This window comes from Acomys russatus, chromosome X (assembly GCF_903995435.1).
Source record: "Acomys russatus chromosome X, mAcoRus1.1, whole genome shotgun sequence".
NCBI lineage: Eukaryota > Metazoa > Chordata > Mammalia > Rodentia > Muridae > Acomys > Acomys russatus.
In genome coordinates this window covers 19,727,903-19,743,595 of record NC_067169.1, presented here as the reverse complement: position 1 = coordinate 19,743,595, position 15,693 = coordinate 19,727,903, and the positions used below count along the sequence as shown (strand labels likewise).

Genomic DNA, 15,693 nt, shown 5'->3' with positions numbered 1-15,693 from the left:
TACTGAGCGCATGCATATATATCACATTTGTGATTAAAAACAAAGCAAATGTATTCCCAAAATTAATTCACAAAAGATCTCTATCAATTTCTCAACATATGATTTCCATTTATAAGTCATTTTTCTAGTACTTAGCATGTATTTTAAACAGTGTGATGGGGAATAGGTGGGAACAGTATGTCCTAGCCCCATATTCTAGTTAAAAGAGATTATATACGTGTGTGTGTGTGTGTGTGTGTGTGTGTGTGTGTGTGTGTGTGTATTTGAGTTGAATAGGATGGAAATAAGAGAAAGTGGCAGGAATGAATAATCCCAACAAGTTGTATACCAATGTCAGATTGCCTAATAACAGGGGCTTCAAAGATAACCTTAGTTGCTAAGTGTACTTCCTGCTCATCCAGAATTCAATTCCCAGCTTTTATGTTGGGTGGCTCATAGCAACCTCTAACTCCAGTGCCAGGGGATCCAATGCCCCTGACCACCTCAGACACCCAGACACTAGCATTCATGTGCATGTGTGTCAAGACAAAATGAACATTTCAAAGAACAAACAATAGCAAATAAAGAATTATTGAGGCAAATAATAGGTGTATTGAATAATTTCAAAAGTTAGAGGAAGAAAACAGTACTATGTTCCCAGAAAACGACAGGGATGTTGGCTTTAAGGTTTTTGTAAATCCGTAAAGATAGGATGGCGAGTACTCTGGGTTTCAGGAATATTAAGGAGGTCAGGGAGAAGTGATAAATCAATGTGAACAATCCATAGTAGACTCACAGAAGCAGGATTTCCTTCGTTGGCAGGGGGAAAGTCACCCTAGGATTGTGAGTTGGTGAATGAGAAAGAAATCGACACTTATAGGATATTGGAGTGACTATAATTAGATGTAGGCTGCTCAGGTGTCATGGTTGCCTATGCAGAGAAAGGAATGGTGACAATTACAATGGGGAGGATGAATTTATGAGGGGAGATGCCTTACACCCATCACCTGGTGACCAATTCACTGTAAGTGCTAAAGAAAAAGAGTAATATACAGTGACTGCAAAGGTTTAGTCAGATCTTTAAGGGTTTAAAACAAACAAACAAACAAAACCCTGAAAACATAGGATAGGAAGCTGTGGGATTGGTATCTACTTTTGTCTGGTTTTAAATTTTACTTTGTGGTGAATGGTGTGGTGTGTGTGTGTGTGTGTGTGTGTGTGTGTGTGTGTCATATGTAGTGGTATATTATATATGTAAATATGTGTGTATGTATATATGGAGAAATGGATGGTTATAGAGATCCGACTGGAACCTGTGAAATAAATATGTGTTGTAGTGTTTTGGTGAGAGACTAGAACTAAAGATTTTCCTCCACCTGCATATTGCTATTACCAAGATAATCTGAATCCCACTTAAATATGGGCAAATGGTCCTTTCGTTCTTCACATACAATCTGACTTTAAACTGTCATATTCTTCCAAGTACTAATGCCATTCCTTTCACAATGAAACCCCTTTAACTCTCAAACCGTATTCTTAGATTCATTGTCTCTATTTCTTCCCTTCCCGTTTTCTCATTACTCCTGCTCATACTCTTTACTGTGGCACTCTGCTCTGTATTGGTTCCAAGATGAATGCGTGACTACCGGCTTGATAAAAACACCAAAGATTATCTTTCTTTGTTTTCCAATGAATATTTTTCATCAGTATAGTAAAGTAAGGGAAGGAACTTTACCACTTATATTAGAACTGTGATCAAGTCATCTGTCTGTTGGATGATTTTCAACAAGTTAGTTAATCACAATTTTTATCTATAAAATGAGGATGTGTATATATATATGTATATATATATGTATATAATTGTACAATAAATGACGCACTGCAAGAAACCATATAGAGACAGTACTTGATTCATAAGTATTAGTTTCTTCATTGCAACAAGATACTTTTTAAACATTGCTTTCTGGAAATTTCTTCCATTTAATTATCATAAGAATTCTTTCTCCTTCTTTCCATCCTATTTACCTTGCACCTTTTTCCCTTTAATTTGTCTCTGAGCCACTGTGTGCCCCAAAGTAATGACCCTGAAGCTTAAGTGCACCTTTGATTCCACCAGAGGCCTATGAAATGCATTTTCCACTCTCTTCTCTCCAGAATTTTTAATTCATAGAGATTCAATATGTTCTCGGGCAATGATGATGTTGCTGATCTGAGAATAGAACCTTAAAACAGTTAGGGATTCATCACAGAGCCAGTCTTAATCTATGAGATTATATGACTGATGACTTCCAGTCGCTGTGATTTACAACCTTATGTTGTCTCCAAAACACATCATGATCAAGCATGCCCTGCCTGATTCTTAAGTATATATATGAGACTTGTCAGAAACAGTCTATAGTGAGAAAGAATAATAATGGAGAACAAGACCAGTCTTGTCAAAAGACATCATAAAACTCTAATAATTCAAATACTTTGGTACTGGCATGTAAAGAAACAGATCAATGAGCCATAATTAATTCTGGAAATTGATCCAGAAACATCATTTAGCATAGTCATCATTCTGTGTCTGCAGGTTCCGCAACTTCAGACCTACTCAACCAGAATTTGCATTTTAAAGAGCTCACTTGATAATGCCCTTGAGAGCTTAAAGGGCAGCATAGATCTAACAAACTGTTGGTGGAAGTGCAGATTGTATAGCCTCTTTGGATTTTAATGGACTTTTATTACCTCAGTCACATAACCTAAGATCCAGAGTTCCATGTGAAGAACTGTGTGTAAAGGTGTAATCAGATATATGGTTGAAGAAATACAAGGATATTCTTTGCAGTTAATTTCTAGTAGCAAAAAGTTAAAAATAACCTCAATATTCATTATTTGTATTATATGGAAATTTCAATGAACACAGTTACTAAAATATTTTTAAAAATATTTTAATATATGAAATAATCTCCAAGATATATTACTGAATACAAACAGCAAGAATTCAGCCAGTATTGTATACTTTCTCTTTTCAATTATTATAACTGTCATTTTAGAGATAATATAAGTGAAGAGGAGCTGTTAAATAACAGAACCAAGGCCACAGAGTTAAAGAAGACGAATTCAACTCCAGACACTCTGGTTCTTTTTTTTTTTTTTTTTTTTTTAACTTTTTATTGATTACTTGAGAGTTTCATAGCATGTGCCCTAGTCCTGCTTATCTCTCCATCCTCTCATAATCCACTCTTTGCCCTTGCAACCTCCCCCCAAAATGAAAACCATACAAATAAATGAACAAATACCCAACAGCAACAGTAACAACAAAAACAAAGCATGGAAAACACCTCATCGTGGAAGCTGTAGTGTGTCACAGTGTGTGCCACACTCTAGCCCTCTGTGCACACATCTTCGCTTGCAAATGCTCATTGCAATGAGCCATTGGTCTGGATTGAGGTCTCTGGCATCTGTGACAGCCTCAGTATTGGATTCCCATCCAGACTCCCCCCTGTTATCCTGTTGTTGTCCTGTGTCATGGAGATCCTGCAGCTTTGGGTCAGCAGGACTGGCCCTTCCACATGATTCAGCAGATCATAGATTAGGGATGTTGGGATAGGCCAATCAAAGCCCTGGATCTGGGCCTGGGTGGTAGCTGAGCTGGTCAGCCCATTGGCTCTTCCTTATCTGCACCACCAGGGTGAGCTCCCCAGCACTGCTCTGGCTAGGCCACCCAATGCCACCATCAGCAGGAGGCAGGTCAGCTCTCTAGAGGAAGTATTCTTAACTACTGAGCCATCACATTAGCCTTTCTTCTTTTCTTATTGTTTTTAGGTTTGAGTACAAAGTATTGGACTTCATAATGGACTTTCTGTATGTGTGTGTGTGTGTGTGTGTGTGTGTGTGTGTTGCTGAACTTTGTTCTGCTTTGTTCTCCTCTCCTATGTGCTCTTCTCTCTTCTGCCCAGTTTCCTTCCTTCCCTCAGACAGCAATGTACATCATATTGGCGAACTGTCTTGTGGTGAATGAGTACACTGAGAAGTTGGCTTTGGAAGTGGGGCTGCACCCCCTATTTCAGACCCAAGCATATTTGTCCCAAAGTATCACCTAAGACCTATAAATGTCTAGGGATGGGATGCTCCCCCAGTTCTGTGGCATCCCTGGGAAGAAAACAACACAAGAACCTGAAGACAAAAGCATTGTGGCCCTGAGAACAAGAGGCTGACCTATTGCCAGCAGAAGTAACTACTGTTTATTTTAATGACACAACAGTGCCTGCTGTGGGAGAGAGAAGCTACAAACTCAGCCAGGAGAAGCTCAGCCATGGAGAGAAAAATCAATTTAAAATCCAGCCAACTGCCTCCACTTCCCTAGTCAATTTTTTTCTGGATGTTATGAGCTCCCAGTTTGATGGTGTTACCTTCATGCTATTACTTGTTCTGCCAAGGTCTCTCTCTGTGGGAACTCAGCTGCATGGAACTTTCGCAGTCAGTTTCTGATCCATGTTTTGAGCACTCATTTTGACGATACTTTGATATCTGTCTATCAATCATCTATCTGTCTATCTATCTATCTGTCTGTCTATCTATCTACCATCTATCTATCACTTGCTATTTATTCTTGAACTTTGGCTTTGGCTAACTGTTTACTTAATGAACTCACTCTCACAAAACCAGCAGTACTGCTATCATAGGTCTTTTTCTGAACCATCCAATGCAGTATGCCTTCTGTTTCTTATAAGGTATCTTGCCATGGGGCTGGAGCAATGGCTCGGTTGGTTGAGTGTATGCTGTGTGAACATGAGAACCTAAGTTTGATTCACAGCACTTACGTTGAAAGCTAGGCCCCGTGGCAAATGCAATAAACACCCTCACAACAGACTACGTCTCTGCACGCTCAATTCTGCAGTTCCATCTCTCTCCATAACACTCAAGATACTCCACTTCTCTTTCTCTCCCGTCTGACCACCACATACTCACACATTGGGTTGGCTCCCTCTGCAAACCAGCCACATGGCTGCGGGGCCCTTGGGTGATATCCTCCGTTCATGCTATGTAACATGGCGGCAAGCAGGTATCTATCGCCCACCTGTGTTGTACACTGGAGGGCAGGTCTCTTGGTGGCATTGTGGTCTACAAGTCTCTGTCTGTCTTCCTTCTCTCGTGCTGCACTACCTGAATTTGATTTGATTTTTATGTGTCCTAGGCATAAAACAGCTTAGGCCACCAAGCCAGGCATCAGGGTAGGATGAGCAAAAGACTGCCATCTGCTCTGCCCTGACTGATATAAGAACAACGCCACCAAAATGGTGTCTCTTTGCCCATTGCCAGGGGGAGGACTTTTTTTTGAAGAGGGAGGAGCAAGGAAGTTATCAGTCTGGCTATGAATTAACAATACTCCCTCCTTAGCTTTCCACATTGCTGGGACTAGAGACTAGTGTGTATGCCACTATGCCTATTTGAAATTGTGTTTTTAATCTTGTATCATATTGCTGCTTGGGCGAATATATTTTTAAAGGAATATAGGACTCTTGTTTCATTATATGTAGCTTCTTACAGTTTGGATGATTTGCTTTTTATAAGTATTGCTTTTAAAAAATCAGGACGGTTTATAAATCAACTGACCTAAAGCCACAGTTTCTTTGCTGATGCTGATTACAGGTTGAATACAAAAAAGTGTGGTACTCGTTCCTGGGCTCTTTTTCTTTACACCTCACATCTAGGGTCACGTGTACTATTTTATTCTGTTTCTTTTGCTATAATGACTATCATATATTGGATTATTGATATAGAAAATGAATTTATATTCTTATAGTTCTCAAGGCTGGGCTGTCTTGGGTTAAAGGGCTGCCTCAAGTGAAGGTAGTGGCAGTACTCTGGGCAGTACTCTGTGGGGTATTGATCATCGTAAGACAAAATAGAGCAAGCCTTGTAGTTTAGATCACTGGAGTTTTTTCTTTTTAACATTTTTTTCTTATATTACATCCCAGCCTCAGTTTCCTGTCCCTCCTTTCCCTCAGCACCTCCCCCTCTGCTCTCTCCCAAATTATTCCTCCTCCAGTTTCCTTCAGAAAAGGGCAAGTCATCCAGCCATATCACCTCAGTATGACATATCAAATTGATATAATGCTAGGTACATCCCCTCATATTAAAGCTGAAAGGTGCAATCCAGTAGGAAAAAAGGGTCCCAAAAGCAGGCAAAAGGGTCAGCGACAGCCCCCACTCCCACTGTTAGGAGTCCCACAAGAACACCAAGCTACATAACCATAACATATATGCAGGGGGCAAAGGTCTGACCCATGCAAGTTCCCTGACTGTAGGTTCAGTCTCTCTGAGTCCCCTATGAGGCCAGGTTAGTTGTAGAGCACTGATTTTATGAATAGACCAACGGAAGCATTTTGCCCCTCCATGCCTTATCTAATCCTAATTTCTCTGAAAGGCCCTACCTCCAAATACCAACAGAATAGTAACTTGAAGATTAAGTACCATAATCAGATATACATACATACATATATATGTAGGTGCATATATGTATGTACATATGTATATATGTATATGTACACACACACACACACACACACACACACCGCGTGCACACACAAAGGTTTTCTCAAGACAGTTTTTCTGTGCAGCCTTCGCTTTCCTGGATCACTTTGTAGACCAGGCTGACCTCCTCTGCCTCTGCCTTCTAAGTGTGAGTGCTGGGGTTATGGGCCTGTGCCACCATACCAGGCTTAAAAATATTTCATTTCTTTGCATATAGTGGGAGAATGGGTACCCACATAGTCCAGAAGAGGATACCAGATTCTCTGGAGTTGGTGTTATAGGTGGTTGCAAACCATCCAATGCAGGTACTAGGAACAGAACCCTGGTCTTCTGCAGGAGAAGCAAGTGCTCTTAACAACTGAGCAGCTATCAACTGCAAATAGCTTCTTGGATAGGGATGAGATTTTATGCCTATTTTCCTTGTCTGGGATTTTGTCTAGTATGAATTTGTGCAAGTTTGTGCATATTGTCACAGTAAACCTTCTGTAGACTTACAAAGTTCTCACTGAAGAGCCTCAAATGTGTAAAGAATGATCACATGCTTCTACAGGTGGTCTATAGGTCGCAGAGCCTGGGGTCACAGCCAAAGTAGTTGATACTACCTGGTTGGGGTGCTCAGAACTTGTGTATCTCTGACAGCAAGGGTTGGGGATGGGGCTCCCTACCTAGGGATGGTGCACAGGAGGCTTGGTCCTCGGATGATGGACAAAGAAGGTCTTAATGGAAATTATCATAATGTATGAAGATACTATAAGAAAACCTGATTGTGTACAGTTAGTATAGTAATAAAATAATATAGAAAAATTAGATTTTTAAAATAACATGCAAAATGACTTGTTTCATTATGATAGTTTTTCATATATGTATATCATTCTGCTTAGCTCATATTTATGTCCCTATGACCACCGCTTGTCCTACTGGTCCCTATCCTCTCCACAATAGACCCTCTTTCTACTTTCCTCATATATGTGTGTGTTTCTGTGTGATAAAATATATATCATATTTGATACATCATACCTCATATATATGTATTCTGGATATATTCAACATCTGAAAGAATACATGTATTTGTTTCCCTCTCTGCATTATGCTTTTTTTGATGTGACTTCTAGTATTTTGGGTATTACAAGCTTCTATGAATAAAAGATGTCTCTGCAGCTAGTTTCATCAAAGCTACAGTGGAGACTTTTCTTGAAGATCCATCAAAATCCCTAGGACTGGTATAAAAACAATTATTTATTTTCATGATAAACTCTGACATAATTGCTGTAAAAACTATCTTTCATTTGCACAAAAGACTATGCCGTCGTTGGTGAAAGAACAATCTTTCATTTACATGAAGAGCTGAGCCATAATTGGTGCAGCAAACTTTTGTTTACATTGAAGGGCTGAAATGATTGGACAGAGAGAGCATATTTGCATAAAGAACTGCTATGGTTGGTGAACATACAATCCTTCATTTGCGTGAAGCATTGGCCTGTGTTTGTTATAGGTATAACCCTTCATAGTCATGAAAAACTGTACTTGGTTAATACAAATACATTTGATGCAACCCACCCTTTGGTCACATAAGCAACAATTTTTGACTTAGCTTTCAAGTCAGCTGGGAGACACTGTCCTGTGCCTCTCCTTGCTGCTGTATCATTAGGCCCGTTTCCAAGGTTCTCTCCGGTAATTTTTTCTTACTTTTTAAAACTAGTTTTAAAAACTATTGGTTTTATTATTATATTTTACACACGCATCATTGTGCTCTGCTGGCATCCACTCCCCTGTATGTGTTTAGGTTTTCTGTTATATGCAAAATATTCAATACCATCAAATCAAGGCTTTGCATATGAGAGAAAACTATGTAATGCTTGTCTTTCTTCTCCTCTCCAATTATTCATTCTTGTTATTTTCTCTTCCTTTTGTATTAGTCCTTTCCTTCCCCCAAATAGTCTCCTTTCACTTTAATGTTTTGTGTGTGTGTATGTGTGTGTGTGTTACTCTAGATTCCACATTTGTAAATATTTGTCTTTCTGAATATGGATTATGTACTTTTCATAGTGGTCTCCAGTTTTATGTCCATTTCCCCACATGTTTGTTTTTATTCTTTCGATATTCAGTTTTCCCTGCACCCTTTCTCATGAAGAGGCTTTTCCTCAGTGTTTGCTTTTGGCCCCTCTTTCAAATCTCAAATGGATGTAGCAGCATGAATTTAATTCTGCGGCCTTTACATTAGTCTGTGTATCTATTTCTGTGCAGTGCTTTGGCTGTTTGCATTACTGTATCTTTGTAGTGTGACTTGAACTGGGTAGTGTAATATCTTCAGCGTTGCCCTTTCTGTTCTGGCCGGCTTTGCCTAGCTGGGATCTTTTATGCTTCCATGTGAATTTTAGGATTTGTTTTCCTAGTTGTTTAAAGAATGTCATTAGCATTTCAGGAGGAATTGCACTAAACTCTAGGCACTTTGGGGTAACAGCTATTTTCACAATATTCTTCCTATCTTTCTGAGGCTGTTATATATGGGATTTGTTTCCCTTAGAGTTCTTTCTTAAGATATTTGTTGTTGGCATGTAGAAAAACTAGTAGTTTTGTATGGTGGCTTTCAGTCTGATGCTTTGCTGAAATTATTTATCAGATATTAGATGTTTCTTACCGAGTCTTGAAGCTCTTATGAGTATAGTATAATTTTATCTGCAAACAGATATAATTTGACTTCTTCCTTTCTTATTTATATCCCATCTATTTCTTTCTCTTGCCTGTTTTACTGTAGCTAAAATTTCATATATTTTATTAGCAACATTATTAGGAACTTTGTTGTATCTTGAAATAATCATTTCATTCTTTGCTTATGTTTTATGTGTGTTATGTTATCCTTATATCCGTGGAAATACAACCAACTTGTGCCATGATACGTAATGTTTTTTTAAAGTCTCATTTATTGAGATTTTTGTGTCTGTGTTCATAAGGGAACATGGTCTATAGTTTTCTTTTTTGTTGTTGTGTTTTTATATCACACAATAATGCTGGCCTCATAGAATTACTTTGATTGTGTTCCTTCACTTTCTATTTTGTAAACCAGTATTAGTGTTCCTTAAAGGTTTTGCAGAATTTGAAAAAGGGCAAGGGGTATACATGGTGTAGATGGAAGAAGGAACTGGTGTAAATAATATTAAAAATATATTTTTTATTCCAGAAATCCAAAATATCAGCAGTGTAACTATATAGTCCTCACAAATTTTGTTGTTATTTTGTTGAGAATCCTATAAGAAAGTAGGCTTTTTTTTTCACATAGAATCTCATTATATATTCTTGGTTGGTCTGATGCTTAAAAAATTCCTGTGACCACAGAGACCTAAGTTACATCTTAAATGTTTTTAAATACTCTAATCACACACATGTGCACGTGTGCACACGCACACACATACACACACACAACCTCTATAATGTAATCAATGTATTAATTATCATGATTTAAGCATTAATGTTTGCATATGTAAATCATCAGGAATACAATAAAAATGTAAAATGTGTATTTGTCAACTGAATTTTATAATGCTACGAAAGAAAGAAAATTGCAGAAATGGAAAGCTTAATGAACTATAAGTTTGGAAATACTTCAGACTTCAAGAATTCCCAGGGGTTTTCAGAGACTATTGTTCAACCAGGTGAGGCCTCACAGGGAAGTCTTGTATATAGAAATTGCTTGTTTAGCCCATATGTCCCTCTGACAAAAACAGTTGTGACCTAGAAATTGCTTTTGTAGTTCTGAAGCCTTCTTTATCAAAGAGAAGTCCATTCCTACCCCTAGAGGCCAAGAACTTTTCAAACAGCTGTCGTCTATTAATGTATTTAGCACTGACAGCAGAAGGGAGACTCCCAGCCTACCTTAGAGGGCAAGATTCCACATCTGTCAAAGCAGCAAGAGCCAGGGGCCATCACTAGTACTTTGAAAAGCAATTTGAATATCTGTTCCAAAATGTATGGTCAAGTAAAGGGCCTCAAGCTTGAACATGCATACATGTACCAGAATCACATTGAGAGCTCCTAGAAACACAGGGTACTGCCTTCCTCCCGGTTTCCAATTCCTAAGTTCTGAAGTGGACCTCTGGATTTTTATTTCTCGTATACCTCTAGGAGATGCTAATACTGGTGTTTTAGAAAAGCCTCTGAAAATCACTGTTTATGGGGAAAACACAGAAACTTGTCTAGAATATGTCTTACATGATTTACTGTAAGTCTTTGAAATCCAAGTGTCTTCTTTTCTACAGTAGTGGCCATGATGTCATAGTGAGGGTTTTTTCTTTTTCTACATATACATTTATATTATTAGACATAAATACAATAAACTACCTAAAGCAAGAAGAACATCAAAACAATCAGGAATTATAAAATGTTACATTCATAGTGTTTTGGCTATTTGTATTTGGCCACCTTGAAGAAAACATCTTTCCTATCTTGGTGAGTCTAAAATTCTGAATGAAAATCAATATCTATCACATCTCGTCTCTATCAGCTTAAAGCATCTGTCTAGACCTAAAAACATCTTAACCCCTCCTTAAACAACTAAGCTTAATTGTAAGACTAAACTATCTGGTCTTCAACCCCATCAGAGACTTGAGAAGGAATAAAATTAATTACCCAAATTAACAGGAAGTGCAGGTTAGCAGCATCCAAAATGGAAAAAAAAAATGACAGAGTCAGTTTGCTGCCTGAACAGTCACCCAAAACTCTCTATAATGTTGAAGCATCATCTTCAGACAGGGCAAGCAAGTCCTCAATAGTTTCTGCCTCACAAATATGTTTTTCAGATATATGCTGTGAGGTTTTTATTGGGATCATGTTTATGAAACTTCCTCATGGACAACAAATACTGTATATAAGTATTAGCTGGTGGACAGCTTCATACTTGATGCAGACTTCATGTGTCTCATCTTCAGCCCATGGAGCATGGCCCTGATACTGACCTCTGTGTAATTTCCCCCCTTTTCCGCTACTTTGCCTCCTCTAAAACATTCTCCTTATTCTTCCAGCCTTGGTCTGATCTTACAGCAACTACCAGTTTTCAGTGTTAGTGCTATGTGTAAAAACTTGTCAGAGGATGTAGCTGAGGAATTGGGCTAGTGCTTTGTGTATGTGATATGATCCATGTATATATGATATAAAATGTGATATATATATATGATCCAAAATGATAGAAAGGTGATATCTGTCTTTCTGCATTGAACTTATTTCACTTAATATAATGATCTCCAGTTGCATCCATTTGTAGTAAATTACAAACTTTTATTCTTCATTATAAATGAAGTATATGCCACAATTTATTTATCCATACATCTATTGATGATATGATGAGTGGATAATAATGATACCTATTCTGACTGGAGTGAATCTTCCTTTAAAGATTACACCAATATCATTGAAAGTTGTATTTTATTGCTTTGCCTTTCTTCTTTTCATTCTGCCTGAAGAATAGCTGCTCTGTGGGGAACTGCTTTCAGCTCTCATTCCTTTATTTACACTCATCATTGACAGTCACATCCACTACAATAGCCTGGACTCTGTAGCTATTGACCACATATCCATATCCTGTCCATGCCCTACTATGTTGCTTGTTAGGCATGCCTGACTACAAAGTTTTCTAGATTAGTAATGTCGTCATTCCATGGGTGCTTCAAAGCCATCTCCCTCCCCTCCTCCCTATCTAATGAGTTCTTTAATCCTGCTGATTCTCATCTATTTCCTTTCTGCTTCATCACTACTGTTATTGTTTGACTTGGGCCATTCATCATATTTGTTACGCTAGCCTACCCACTTCTCCAAGCCTGCAGCAGTTATCTACATAATTTCTCTTGTGAATGGATATAAGAACAGCTTTTCTGAATATTGCTTGTGCCGTATTTCTTTCGTGCTTTGGAATTCCCAAGGCCTGTCTCTTGCCTGTGGGATTAGCCAGTGCTTTTATCTGATGCTCAAGAAATTCTAATGCTATAAACTTCTCTCAGCATCATTTTAGTTCTCCAAATTTGCATGAAGTCTTCTAGCCCATTGTTGTAGTTACCTCCTTCTAACTATTTTAGACAAAAAAAGTACACCCATGATTTTAAGAATACACTGTGAAATTAGAATGATAGAAACAAAAGGTCAAATCTAACTGGGTCCCTTAAACCTTCACTAAAATAGACCAAATATTTGGACACAAAGCATCTCCCAACAAATACAGCAAAAATGAAATAATTCCTTACATCTGATCTTAACCAGAGTAGAGTAAGCCTAGATATAAAACAATATAAACTGCATAAAGTGCATATTGTCATGGAGATTGAACAACACTTTCTTGAATAATGAATGAATGGGTAATTGAAGAATCACCAAAGGAATTTAAATTTTCCCAGAGTTGAATGAAAATGTAAATGCAACACACCCAACTCTAACAGGGTAAAATGAAGATAGTCCTAAGAAGAAAACTTGTAGGGGAGACTGCAGTAGAGATGTATTGTATAAGAGAATAATAATAAACATACAAACCTGAAAGAGCCCAAATAAACAATGGCTAAACAATGTTGTACAGATGAACAGGGAATTCACACACCTGAGTTCACAGGAACACAAGACCTGTGCAAGATCAAACCAAAGAAAATTCCAGCATTCTCGTGTCAAGAGGTTGCAAAATTCCACCTGTAGGTGAAGATATATTTGCAACTGATGGCTGATGGGAGAAAATAAATTTTCTTCAGGGATGTAGCCCCTAAGATGCTACCCCATGTTCTAACAGGTGGCCCTACCTCCATGCATTTATGGGTAGTACCAAGTGGGCTCGGTGCATTTACAGAAAAAGAACACATGAAATTTAGATGAAATAATGGTGGGTAGGAAAGGGGAAGAATTGGAGGGGAGGGAATGGAGGTGTATATGATCATAGCATTATATGCATGTATGATATTTTCAAACAATAAAAAAGAATTTAAAAATTAAATCAATCAATCAATCTATCTATCTCTATCTCCCCGCCCCCCAATTGGATCAGGTCTTTGATAAAGAAGGGATCTGAATCACTAGGCTGCAATGTCCCCCAGCCAGCTGTCTAGTAGGGAAAGGCCTTCAGAGCTCTGTGTCTCTCTATGGCCAAGCCTTTCCCCTTCCCTGTCAGATAAACAAGCCATGTATTGTTCTGCACTGCACTGCCCCACCCCCTGCATCTGTAGGCTTCTCTTCCTGCCTAGTGGGCCAGGATGTGCTTGGCCTTCTTCATGTGTAGAAGATGGAATGTACTATTTGTGGGGTGACTGAAAGAGCCACAGAAAGTAAACAGAGCTAATCAAGGACACCCTTTTGTGCTTTGCCTTATCCAAACACTTTGAGAAGAGGAAAGAGTCCACGCGGCATTATGGCCAGACTACAATCTCAAATAATAGGGGTCACATTTTCTTCTTGCCCTGGGTGGGAAAGAGACATGGGTCCCTTTTTGATTGTCATCTCCTATCCACTGCCTGTAAAGGATTTACTGAATCAAGAACAAAGACAGGAGATGCTGTAAAAATATATCAGGACCACAGCTGACTAGCGTAGCTGGAGATTAATGCCTTCCAGAATCATTCCCTCCCCTCACCCATCAGAACAGTCTTTAGAAGGCCTCTTGTGGGAGACAGCTTCTGACTGATCTGACACGTCTCACTGCATGTACCTACCATCCTCCTACTCTAGGCCGAGTTCTTGTCTTAATTCTTTAAAAAAAAAAAAAAGTGCCTTCCTACAAGCATAGGAGATTATATCATATTATCTGGAACTCTACTCCACTAAGCAACCTTTATTAGTCACCACATTTTCTAACGTCTGGAAAATCCCAAACTGGCCAAACTATTGCTTGAGTTCTTATCTTACCTTCCCTTGCCCAAGGATTCCTCTGCATATGTGCCCACCTGCATAGCACCTCACCTGGGGACTATCTAACTTTCCTCCTCTCACTGCCTCCCTACCTCATAGCCACTCCCAAGAACATGCTTTTCCCTCTAGTCATGGTTCAGCCTCAGTGTTAATACCCAGACCTAGGGCTCAACAAACATCATCAGATAAGCACTTGTATGGGCCAGGGGCACTGAATGAAAAAAGAAAGATATTTGGTGACCAGCAGATGAGGAAAAACTAAGCACCCAAGCCTGACTATTGAAGTGAGAATAAACTAGTTCTTCCTTGTAATTTTGGGTTTTTGGTTTTTGTTTTTGTTTTTGTTTTTGTTTTGTTTTGTTTTTGTTTTTGTTTGGAATGGGGATTATTTGCCAGTATATTGCTATGTTTGTGGTCATCACAGGAACAGGAGCAGGATCATGTAGAGCTCTTTAGAATGTCATAGCCTTATCCCTGTTCTAAATCACAGTCTGATACCCCATGACCCCCTATACCCAATGAAGTTTGACAAGTGATGATTGTGAGTACTAGGTCTAACTTTGAGCCTCCTCTTTACTGGAGCTTTATCATCCACCTCTGCTTGCACTGAAGAAACCCATTTTCTGGCTACTAGTAGTACCGTGTGCATTGTTCTTTTTGGTTAAGCTTAATATTAACAGCATATATCATTTTCAAGTGCCCATTACATGCCAATTGTACTTTATAGATGAGGAACTTGAAATTCTGTGCCATTCACTAAGCCAAGAAAGACTATTTGAAGTAAAGTCAAGGTTCTAAGTCAGAGCCATATTCCCCATAAACTTAGCCCTACAATAGTACTTTTATAAATCGGTAAACTTCTGTGAGGTACAGAGGAATGCAAGAGGAAGGGACTAATTTCCCCAGAGAGGAAAGGCCCTAGCATACTTTTTGTCTTGAGGGAGCTTGCATAAGCCCTCATGGGGACCGTAAATTACCGGAATTGAAGCCAGAGGCCAAGGGAAATTGGAGTAGGGATCAAGTTAATTACGATGGCAAAGCCCTACCTTGACATCCCTAAGAAAAATGCAATTCTGATACCTGGGCCTCTGGACTTCGGGACATAACAAATGCTTACTAGAATGCTCTAGGTTCTGGCCAGCACATTGGTCAGTAGGATATTACTATGAATATCAGGCTTGGATCTATGACCCCTACAATATGTAATGCCATAAGTGCAAGGATCACTCGTGGAAACTGAGCTCTGAGCTCATTTTATTTTTCAGAGAAGAAATAGAAGCCCATAGAAGGTATGGTTGCCAGAGTTCAGAGTAAATTGTTAGAAGATCC

At 38.8% G+C, this 15,693-nt stretch overlaps 1 protein-coding gene and 1 non-coding gene across 4 annotated transcripts in view; one reads left to right on the top strand and one right to left on the bottom strand.

Annotated features, from left to right (window-relative positions):
• Shroom4 (shroom family member 4) overlaps positions 1 to 15,693 on the top strand; it is a 207,472-nt gene that overhangs the window by 138,130 nt on the left and 53,649 nt on the right. The window lies entirely within an intron of this gene.
• LOC127186036 (small nucleolar RNA SNORA48) lies at positions 5,146 to 5,288 on the bottom strand. Its single transcript, XR_007830290.1, has one exon. It is a non-coding gene; the product is annotated as a small nucleolar RNA SNORA48 (small nucleolar RNA).